Source organism: Apodemus sylvaticus, chromosome 14 (assembly GCF_947179515.1).
Source record: "Apodemus sylvaticus chromosome 14, mApoSyl1.1, whole genome shotgun sequence".
NCBI lineage: Eukaryota > Metazoa > Chordata > Mammalia > Rodentia > Muridae > Apodemus > Apodemus sylvaticus.
The window spans coordinates 91,379,223-91,391,375 of NC_067485.1; the positions used below are offsets into that span (position 1 = coordinate 91,379,223).

Below are 12,153 nucleotides of genomic sequence, written 5' to 3' on the forward strand. Positions count from 1 at the left end.
CTTCTACCATGTAATGGTTTCAGGGCTTGAATTCAGATCATCAGACTTGGTGGCAGTCTACTGAGCCATCTCACTACTTCAAATTCACCTTTTTAAAAAAAAGATAGACTTATTAATTAATTAGCTAATTAATTAATATATGAGCACATTGTAGCTGTCTTCAGACATACCAAAAGAGGGTATCAGATCCCATTACACATAATTGTAAGCCACCCTGTGGTTGCTGGGTATTGAACTCAGGACCTCTGGAAGAGCAGTCAGTGCTCTTAACTGCTGAACCATGTCTCCAGATTCCCCAAATTTATTTTTTTAAATATTTTCATGTTTAATAATTGTTTTCTATAGTTAGCTGGGAAGTCTATTACAGTTGTGCTAACTGTGTAAACTGCTTTATCACTGACCTTTAAATATTCTTGTAGATTTGTTTGCTTTGTGGTACCAGGGGTTGAACTTATGTCCTTAAACATGCTAGGCAAGTTTGCAAGAGCTAGAAGGGCATTCTGTCTTTCCCCTTTCTTCCTTTCTTCCTTCCTTCCTTCCTTCCTTCCTTCCTTCCTTCCTTCCTTCCTTCCTTCCTTCCTTCCTTCCTCCTCTTTTCTAATGCCAAAACTGGCTTTGAATTCACTCTGTAGCCCAGATTGGATTTGAAGGCTAGGTATTCTCCATCAGGCTTGCTAGTTGCTGGAATTATAGGTCTTTCTGTGCTACAGTGTTTACCTGTAGGTTTCTAAAAGTTAATTATATATTAAGAATTATTTGTTAACAATGAGGGTTTGCCTGCATGTATGTGTGTATATATGTATACATACATACCATGTGTAGGCCTAGTGTCTTAAGAAAGCCAGAAAAGAGCATTGGGTTCCCTTGAATTGGAGTTGCAAGTGATTGTGAGCTTCCATGTGTGTGCTGTATACTATGCAAGAGCAGCAAGGACCAATGTGCCATCTGTCCAGTCCCCCTTATGGATTATTTTAAAAATATCTTAAGGCTGGGGATGATGGTATATCCTTTTAATCCCAACATTTCAGAGGCAGAGACTGGTGGATCTCTTGAGTTCAAGGCCAGCCAGAGACCCTGTCTCAAAAAATATTTTTTTTTATTTTAAAAAAAGTTTATATGTGTATGTACACATAACATGCCAGTGCATATGTGTGCATGTGAAGGCCAGAGAACAACCTTATATGTTTTCTTCAGGACACTTTCTATTTCCTTTGAGATAGGTGATCAGAGAGCCACAGGGATTCTCTAGTTTTGGTCTCTTCAAGACTAGGATTACAACTAACTATGCGCTGTTTGTAACCCTGGTAATTCTTTGTGGGTTCTGGGATCAAACTTAGGTTCTGGTGCTTATAAGTCAAGTGTGGAACCATCCTCTTAGCCTCCAGGTATAGTTTTTAATCTTCTCAAATAATTCATGGCTTGCTTTGCAACTTATCTTTTGTCTTTTAGAACTATGAAGATACTGAACAACTGTTCTTCATGCAGTGCTCAGCAGTGTCCATATTGATTGTGTCTATAAATCTGTGGGGCAAATTACCACTTGTTTTCAGAAAACGTGTAAATCATCTTCACCTTCACTTTTCTGTTGCATAGAAACAATCTCCTTTCCCCTACCCCCAAGACAGTGTTCGTTTCTCTGTGTAGCCCTGGTTGTCCTGGTACTCCCTCTGTAGACCTGGCTGGCCTGGAACTCAAGATATAGGCCTGTTTTTGCCTCCCAAGTACTGCAAATAGAGGTTTGCATCACTACCTCCCAGCTGAGGGTTTTTTTTTTTTTTTGGCTTAAATTTATGTTTATGTGTGTTTTGCCTTTATGTATGTTAGCATGAGCCCACTGAGCTAACATAAAAGCAATCTTTTCTTAAAAAAAGATTTATTTATTATATCTAAGTCCACTATAGCTGTCTTCATACACACTAGAAGAGAGGGCATCAGATTTCATTACAGATGGTTGGGAACCACCTTGTGGTTGCTGGAATTTGAACTCAGGACCTTTGGAAGAGCAGTCAATGCTCTTAACTGCTGAGCCATCTCTCCAGTCCCATGAAAACAATCTTAATGTGTGCTTTTTTTTATGGCTTTGTTCATTGTTAAGTTGTTTTGGTTTTCGCACTTGCACTATGACCACTTCTATTGTTCTCTTTCCTCTCCCCTACTGCTTGTTTCCTTCCACTTCTCAAATAGTATTCCTTCTATATTCATGATATACAAACACATGCAAATATACTTATGTGCACATATACATGCATAATATAGTCTTGAGAGATTTATAAGACAAAACATTAAATATTTATCTTAGTTTAGCTTATTTCACTCAACATATGATTGGTTCTATTTCCATTTATTATCTTGCAAGTTACATATCTCACTCCTTTTTTAAAATGTTAAATTATTACTTTTTTGAAACTGTTATATTTTATGGGTAAGTGTTTGCACAGTTGTACTACAGAGTGCCTGTAGAAGTCAGACAACAAGTTTGTCAAGTTGTTTTTCTTCTTTCACTTTCATGTTGATTCTGCTTATTAAATTTGCTGTTGGTCTTGTATGACAAGTACTTTGCCCTTTAAGCCATTGTATCCTTTATAGCTGAATAAAATTCCATTTTGTAGACATAATTACATTTTATTTGTCTTCATCTATTGATGGACATTTAAGCTGACTTGTATCTTTAATAGTGAATAGAATTGCAGTAAGTATTGTGCGCTCAGGTACCTTTTGTGGTAATGCTGTTTTTGGATTCTTTTGGGTATATACATAGGATTGATGTAGCTGGATAGGACAGTCCTAGTTTTTGAGGTTATGAAGAACCTCCATACTTCGTCCATAATGGCCACATATATTTTCATCCCCTCATTCCCTTTTGCTCTTTTATTTTGTTTCATGTGCTTTCCTAGGCCTCCTGCCTATACTCAGTGTTTTTATATAATGTCTTATTTTCTTCAAAGCTTCTTAATGGTGAAAAGGCCCAGAATACCTTTCAGTAAAGATTATATTGATTGCATGTATACCATTTCTGAAGGGTCAGAACTCTCCCTTTTATTACTAGAAAGTGAATAAGGGATAAAGTCAGTCATGATTCGGATCACAGAAGTATATTATTTCCATCACCTTAGATGGAAAAGATTTGAAAATGAATTTAAAGCATGATAGAGGGATATACCAGAAAGTGAATCAGTATGCATCTGTATATTCATTACTTTCTTTGTGGCTATGATCAATACAGAATCAGCTTAAGGAAAAGTTCGTTTTGTTTGGATCATGGTTCTATTTCTCCCCCCCTCCACCCCACCAAGATTCTACCGCCTACCACCCACCCAATTGCTTACAGTTTTAAAAAGTATAGTTTTTCATGGTCAGGAATAGTGTTGCAGCAGGAAGATAGATCACTTTCCTGGAGCTCTTTATAGCCTAATGGATCAGGATTCAGAGCATTTGTGCTAGAACCAGAAATTACTATCACCTTGAAAGCCTTGTCTCACCAGTCCACTTCTGCTAGTTAGGCCACAATCCTCAAATTTTCACAACTTCCCAAAACAGCAACACCAGCTGGTGGCCAAATGCTCCACGCGTGAACATACATGATGTTTCATATATTTTTAAACCATAATAGAGTGTATCATAGCTGGTTCAATACTGTCTTACTTGATATGCCTTGTATTGAACCTGGTATGGCCTGATGCTTAGCTTAGATTATTTTCTCCCATACACCTAGGTCTAAGAAGTAGTGGAAGATTTGCAGGGGTAGGGGCTGTTGAAATCTCTAGCTTTGGCTGTCCAGGAACTTGCTCTGTAGAACAGGCTAGCTTTGAACTCAGAGATCTGCCTGCCTCTGCTTTAAAGGCTTGTACCACCACACCCGGCTTGATTTTTTTTTTAAAATAGGTTTATTGTGTGTGTATGATTATATTGCCTGGATATTTGTAAGTGTACCACCCTTGGCCAGAAAAGGTTATTGGACCTCTTAGATCTTTAGTTATAGGTGGTTGTGAGCTGCCACATAGATGCTAAGACTGAACCTGGGTCCTTTGCAAGAATAGTAAGTGTTCTTAGGTGTTGAACCAGCTCTCTAGCTCTCAATTCTCTCTCTCTCTCTCTCTCTCTCTCTCTCTCTCTCTCTCTCTCTCTCTCTCTCTCTCTCTCTCTCTCCCCTCCCTCCTTCTATCCCTCCCTCTCCTTCTCCCTCCTCTCTCCGTCTCCCTCCTTCCCACACTCTCTCCCTCCCTCCCTCCCTCCTCTCAAAAGAATGATTTTACATCATATGTATGAGTGTTTTGCCTACTGAGTCATTGCTCTAGCTCTCTCAACAGTGTTTTAGAATACATATATTTGAGTGTTTGCTTTGTATACAGTTTGTATTTTTATAAATATTCTATAGTTACATGAAAATAGATTACTACTTAATCATATAAGTATTTTTACTTTATTATTCAAGGTGATATATTTCTGCTGTATAGGTGACTGTTATTCTGACCTATGTGACTTAAGTTTTCATGTCATGCTTGTCTCAACCAAAAAATATCCAGCCAAATTATTTTGGTACTCATCAATTTAATTTTTAGATAAAAACAGTACTTTTGTACTTGACCAAATCATCAGTCCATGCAGTTACAGAGATTGAACCAATCTATGTATATATATAAAAGTACACATACATATGTATTAATTTGCCTTTTAATTTTTTTGTATGCATGGTTTACCTGCATATATTTTTGTATATTGTGTGCATGCCTGGTGCACATAGAGTCTAGAAGAGGGTATCTGATCTCTGAAAATTGTAGTTACAGATGGCTATGAGCCACGATTTGGTAGCTGGAACCAAACCTAGGTACCTTCACAAGTAATAAATATTCTTAACTGCTGAGCAATCATGTATATTTTTAGGCTTGTGGTAATATTTTTAGTTTTGGGTGTTTGTGTGGACTCAGTAATTATTATTTGTGTTTCGGATTACAAAATTCATTTTTAGCAGTGCAAGAAGCAGGCCAGAGAGATGGGTCACTGGGTAAGGGTTCCTGTCCCGAAGCCTGACCACCTAAATTCAATTCATATGGTAGAAAGGGAGAACTAAGTCCTACAACCTGTCCGTTAACTTCCACATGTACAGTATGGTGCAGTGTACACGTTCACACTATAAATGATGTAAAAAAGAAAAAAATTAAGAAACAAGTTCTAAGGTTCATCCACAATCTTGTCTTCATCCTAGTTTGATTTCTTTGACTTCCTTATTCTTTGTATCACACTTTGCTTTAGAATTCTGTAGTTTTGTCACTACCAGCTATGCATTGTTATGGAGAAATAAATCTGAGACCAACTTGATTCTTCTGCCCACATTTTTTTTTACTTGATTTCCTTCTCCTAGATGCCCATGTTATTGCTTTAAGTTTAGTACTTCTTGCTCAAATATGTTATATTTATTCTATATTTTTATTTTTTTGTGAATTAGTTTAGGCTGTATTTATTACGGAAAGCTTATATATGACTTTTAAACACTGAGACATTTCTCTAGCTTCAACTTTTTTTTCTTTTTTTTTTTTTATTATTCGATATAATTTATTTACATTTCAAATGATTTCCCCTTTTCTAGCCCCCCCCCACTCTCCGAAAGTCCGCAAGCCCCCTTCTCTTCCCCTGTCCTCCCACCCACCCCTTCCCACTTCCCCGTTCTGGTTTTGCTGAATACTGTTTCACTGAGTCTTTCCAGAACCAGGGGCCACTCCTCCTTTCTTCTTGTACCTCATTTGATGTGTGGATTATGTTTTGGGTATTCCAGTTTTCTAGGTTAATATCCACTTATTAGTGAGTGCATACCATGATTCACCTTTTGAGTCTGGGTTACCTCACTTAGTATGATATTCTCTAGCTCCATCCATTTGCCTAAGAATTTCATGAATTTATTGTTTCTAATGGCTGAATAGTACTCCATTGTGTAGATATACCACATTTTTTGCATCCACTCTTCTGTTGAGGGATACCTGGGTTCTTTCCAGCATCTGGCAATTACAAATAGGGCTGCTATGAACATAGTAGAACATGTATCCTTATTACATGGTGGGGAGTCTTCTGGGTATATGCCCAGGAGTGGTATAGCAGGATCTTCTGGAAGTAAGGTGCCCAGTTTTCGGAGGAACCACCAGACTGATTTCCAGAGTGGTTGTACCAATTTGCAACCCCACCAGCAGTGGAGGAGTGTTCCTCTTTCTCCACACCCTCTCCAACACCTGCTGTCTCCTGAATTTTTAATCTTAGCCATTCTGACTGGTGTAAGATGAAATCTTAGGGTTGTTTTGATTTGCATTTCCCTAATGACTAATGAAGTTGAGCATTTTTTAAGATGCTTCTCCGCCATCCGAAGTTCTTCAGGTGAGAATTCTTTGTTTAACTCTGTACCCCATTTTTTAATAGGGTTGTTTGGTTTTCTGGAGTCTTACTTCTTGAGTTCTTTATATATATTGGATATTAGCCCTCTATCTGATGTAGGATTGGTGAAGATCTTTTCCCAATTTGTTGGTTGCCGATTTGTCCTCTTGATGGTGTCCTTTGCCTTACAGAAACTTTGTAATTTTATGAGGTCCCATTTGTCAATTCTTGCTCTTAGAGCATACGCTATTGGTGTTCTGTTCAGAAACTTTCTCCCTGTACCGATGTCCTCAAGGGTCTTCCCCAGTTTCTTTTCTATTAGCTTCAGAGTGTCTGGCTTTATGTGGAGGTCCTTGATCCATTTGGATTTGAGCTTAGTACAAGGAGACAAGGATGGATCAATTCGCATTCTTCTGCATGCTGACCTCCAGTTGAACCAGCACCATTTGTTGAAAAGGCTATCTTTTTTCCATTGGATGTTTTCAGCCTCTTTGTCGAGGATCAAGTGGCCATAGGTGTGTGGGTTCATTTCTGGATCTTCAATCCTGTTCCATTGATCCTCCTGCCTGTCACTGTACCAATACCATGCAGTTTTTAACACTATTGCTCTGTAGTATTGCTTGAGGTCAGGGATACTGATTCCCCCAGATTTCCTTTTGTTGCTGAGAATAGTTTTAGCTATCCTGGGTTTTTTGTTGTTCCAGATGAATTTGATAATTGCTCTTTCTAACTCTGTGAAGAATTGAGTTGGGATTTTGATGGGTATTGCATTGAATCTGTATAGTGCTTTAGGCAAGATGGCCATTTTAACTATATTGATTCTACCGATCCATGAGCATGGGAGGTTTTCCCATTTTTTGAGGTCTTCTTCCATTTCCTTCTTCAGAGTCTTGAAGTTCTTGTCATACAGATCTTTCACATGTTTGGTAAGAGTCACCCCAAGATACTTTATACTGTTTGTGGCTATTGTGAAGGGGGTCATTTCCCTAATTTCTTTCTCAGCCTGCTTATCCTTTGAGTATAGGAAGGCCACTGATTTGCTTGAGTTGATTTTATAACCTGCCACTTTGCTGAAGATGTTTATCAGCTGTAGGAGCTCTCTAGTGGAGTTCTTTGGGTCACTTAGGTAGACGATCATGTCGTCTGCAAATAATGATAGTTTGACTTCTTCCTTTCCAATTTGTATCCCTTTGACCTCCTTATGTTGTCGAATTGCCCGAGCTAGTACCTCAAGTACAATATTGAAAAGATAAGGAGAAAGGGGGCAGCCTTGTCTGGTCCCTGATTTCAGTGGGATTGCTTCAAGTTTCTCTCCATTTAGTTTGATGCTGGCTACCGGTTTGCTGTATATTGCTTTTACTATGTTTAGGTATGGGCCTTGAATTCCTGTTCTCTCCAAGACTTTAAGGATGAAGGGATGCTGAATTTTGTCAAATGCTTTTTCAACATCCAATGAAATGACCATGTGAAAAAATATGGAACGCTTCACGAATTTGCGTGTCATCCTTGCGCAGGGGCCATGCTAATCTTCTCTGTATCGTTCCAATTTTAGTATATGTGCTGCCGAAGCGAGCACTAGCTTCAACTTTTATAGTTAGTCATTTTTATTTTTTAAACTACATTTTAAAAGTAAACTTATACAGTATCTTATTGTCAGCGTTTTGAGATACAGGTAAAGGAGGCAGTTTCACACTGTCGACCTCAGCAGCCTAACATATTCCCAAAGAGTTTTAGGAAAATTGACTCAGGCCAAACCAGCATTTGTGAATTTGACTTGAAAAGAAGTCAGGACTAGACAGCATATTATGAAGCAGACAGAGTTTAGTAAACATTTTAATACAGGTTTAAGCATGTATTAATAGATGTCTTGTAGGTTTACAAATGGTGAGGAAAAAAGTCTTCCCTCAGGAATATTGGACATTAGAATATTTTTACTGTAAGCAGGGAGTCAGGGGAGGAGGGCACACAGCAACTCTCATTAGAAACATAGTTTGGATGATGTTTGGAGCTGGCTAGTATTTTTCTTAAAAGGTGGTAGCGAAGGTATAGGCTTGTTCTTGAGATTTTTTTTTTGTTGTTTTGTTTTTTTTTTGGTTTTGTTTTTGTTTTGTTTTTGTTTGTTTTGTTTTTTGTTTGTTTGTTTGTTTTTGTTTTTTTCGAGACAGGGTTTCCCTGTATAGCTCTGACTGTCCTGGAGCTCACTCTGTAGACCAGGCTAACCTCGAACTCAGAAATCCGCCTGCCTCTGCCTCCCAGAGTGCTGGGATTACAGGCATGCACCACCACCGCCAGGCTCTCCATGCTCTCTTAACTACCCGTCAACTCAAAGACCCTCCTTCTACTTCCTGAGGCTGTTCTTGAGATTCTAAAGAACATTGTATTTGTTAGACTATGGGAAGACAATGGATAATTACCATTTTCTACATGTATCCTAAGATAGGACAATATTTTGTGTCTTCTTTTGGTGATGAGGAAACAGCTCAGTCAGTAAATTGCCTGTTCCAAAGCTTGAGAGGATCCCAGTTTAGATTCCCTGCAGGGACTTAATGCTAGAAGGGCCGGGGGGGGGGGGGGGGGGGCAGCCCTGGAGCTCATTGGCTAGCCAATTTAGTCAAATCAGTGAGCTCAAAGTTCAGCGAGAGACCCTGTCTCAAAACTGAAACCACCAGCTGTTGGTCCTTGCCTTCCAGACTCAAGCACTTATATGCACACATCTTTTTCTGTTTTATAATACCACTATAGGTTTTATCCTACTTTATGGTTAAGAAAATGAAGCTTGGGAAAAAAATGAGATGACTAAATTTGGCAAGACTAAGGAGAATTGAAATGCAGACTTAGTCCTGACATATAATACCATATAATGTATATGGTCTTCTGTTCTCAGGAATTCCTGCTGCATCAGATTTCAGCAGAGAAGTATGCTGATGATGTTGTATTTAAGCACGAGCTACAACATACAAAGGGCATCAGGATATGTCTAGATAAACTCATCAGGATATGTTTAGAATATAAGAGTCATTTAAGTTTGTAGGGAGAGAGAAAGAATAAGAATTTAGATGACTTTAACAACAGAACAGCTTTATTTAACCTGAGAATGATCTGTCAGAGTCTGACACACCATGGTCAGATGTAGGTGGTAGAATGTACCTGTTAATTCTAAGGAAGAAAATCCTTTTGGCAGAATATTAGAAAGTCTTTATAAATATGGAATGACTGTTTTTTGCCTGTCTGCTCCATGGTCCCCCCCCCCTTTTTTTAACCAGTTAGGAAGTCAGCTCACTGTAGCCTATGACTCAAATGTAAAGAAAAATATTCTAATTGTAAGCAGTTTTAATGTTGATTAGAAATCTATAAAGATTATTAGATTGGATCTTTAAAAAAAACTATAGTAGAAATGTAATAAAATTTTTGCAGTTGTTTGTTAATATATCACTTTATTAGTTACTTTTCTATTACTGTGAAAAAACACCATGACAAGGCAATTTATAAAAGAAAGTGTTTAATTGGGCTTACAGTTCCAGAGGATTAGAATTTATGATGGTTGAATAAAGGCATGGTGGCAGGAACACCTGAGAATTTGACTCTTAAAACAGCAAGCAAGAGACACAGTGCTAATCTCAATGCTCACTGCTGCTGACACATCTCCTCCATTAAGGCCATACCTCCTAATCCTTCCCAAACAGTTCTACAAACTGGGAACCAGGTATATGAACATGAGCCTATGAGGGCTGTTCTCATTCAAACCACCACTGGTATTTTTCCAATATTGATTTATTAATGAAGGTTGCGGAAATGATTGTTTGTGTAGTTACAGTAATTACAAAACACACCTCTTTTCTGTTTCTCAACACTATTACAGTAGATGTGTAGCAATTCCTGTGATAGAGTGGTAACATTATTTTGGTAAATCATAATTTACTTAAGAGAATCTACAGAATATTTAGATAAAAGGTTTTATCTGTTACCTTAATGGTTTAAAGAATTGGGCATGATGGCGCACTTCTGTAATTTCAATTCTAAGTTGAGGCAGGATTATAAATTCAATGCTAGCCTGGACTACATAGTGAGACTTTGCCTCAGAAAACCAGAAACTTGCAAAGATAGAACGTTAAAAAAAAAAAGATTCAAAGAGGATCTGCTGTAAAGATGGGACTCTAAGTTTGGGGTCATGATTTTTGCCTTTAACCCTAGTGCTGGGGCACTAGGGAGGCAGAGCAGGCTATCTAGGGACAGACAGTGAGACCTTGTCTAAAAAAACAAAATGTTTATTTTTATTATTACTATCATCATTGTTATTTGTTTGTTTGTTTATTATTGAGACAGGGTTTTTCTGCATAGCCCTGGCTATCCTAGAACTTGTTATATAGACTAAGCTGGCCTGGATCTCAGAAATTCGCTTACTTACCTCTGCCTCCCAAGTGCTGAGATTAAAGGCATGTGCCACCACTGCCTGGCAGATATTTCTTAATATCTGTTATCTAGTCAGATTTTATATATTCAGTTAACTCATAAACATCTCTCACCTCTTTAATGTTTAGATTCTATAGAAAATTGCTTATAATCCCAGGTCTTGTCCTTATAATTTCTCACATGTAGCTTCTGTTAGTTATATTCATAACAGGGATTGTCTTAACGTGTTTCTCTGTGTGTTTTATATTTGACTCTTTTTTGTTGTTGTTGTTGTTTTTTGGTTTTTTTTTTTTTTTTTTTTTTTTTTTTTTTTTTTTTGGTTTTTTTGAGACAGGTTTCTTCCTGGTTGTCCTGGAACTCACTCTACTGTAGACCAGGCTGGCCTTGAACTCAGAAATCCGCCTGCCTCTGCCTCCCAAGTGCTAGGATTACAGGTGTGCACCACCACGCCCCGTTTTATATTTGACTCTTACTATGAGCTTTGAACAGGTTCAGTTTTGCTACATGAGATTACCTCAAAAATAATGACGTTTATCTTTTAAAGATTTATTTGGCTTATTCATTTTACATAGAAATTTTAAAAAATGTAGAAAAAGTAATAAAGTGACATTTGTGAAACTTTTCAGCTTAATGTATTTTTATTTTTTAAGCCAGAGGACAATCTTGCTTTAAAAGAAAAAAAGCAAAACAAGACCCAAAAACCCAGAGAAGGCAAACTTTAAATTTCTGCAGCTTCTTAAAGTAGGAAGATAAAAAGGAGGAAGAAGAAGCTATGTCTTTTGAGTTAGGAAAAGTTAAATTTGTTTGAGTAATTCAGAAAATTGGGCATGTTCAACTTAGCCATACCCAGGGGCTCCATAAACAATCGCATAACTGGAGTTTTTTAGAGAGATGTTATTTGATAACATAATTATTATTTCAGTATTTGATAATAGAGTGCAAGGTTCTTCTACTTTCTTTGGTTTTCAAAATAATGTATTGCTTGCACAGAGTGGGCAAAGAATTGGATGATGAGATGGCTCTGTGGAAAAGATGTTGTTACCAAGCCTGCTGACCTGAGATTGATTCTTTACATGGTTGAAGAAGTATATCCCTCCCTCCCATCCTTTTTTCTCTGTAGCTTTGGCTGTCCTGGAACACATTCTATAGACCAGGCTAGCCTTGATCTCACAGATATCTGTCTGCCTCTGCCTCCTGAGTGCTGGCATTAAACCAGCTGTGGGATAAGACCCAAATCAAAATGACAAAATGGTTTACTAGCACCTAATTATAACAGCCATGGCTGGTTGGTTTTGTGTGTGTATGTTAGTTACTCATGTATTGAAATACATTTGTCTATCCTTCACGGTTATTATTCATACTAATACTCAACTCATAACATTTTTA

General features: G+C 37.8%; 1 protein-coding gene and 1 non-coding gene across 21 annotated transcripts in view; one reads left to right on the plus strand and one right to left on the minus strand.

Moving 5' to 3' along the window:
• Window positions 1–12,153, plus strand: part of LOC127664908 (ubiquitin-conjugating enzyme E2 pex4-like) — a 239,713-nt gene that overhangs the window by 137,233 nt on the left and 90,327 nt on the right. The gene's annotated exons all lie outside the window — the stretch shown is intronic.
• Window positions 7,827–7,933, minus strand: LOC127665322 (U6 spliceosomal RNA). The gene has a single exon (XR_007973368.1). It is a non-coding gene; the product is annotated as a U6 spliceosomal RNA (small nuclear RNA).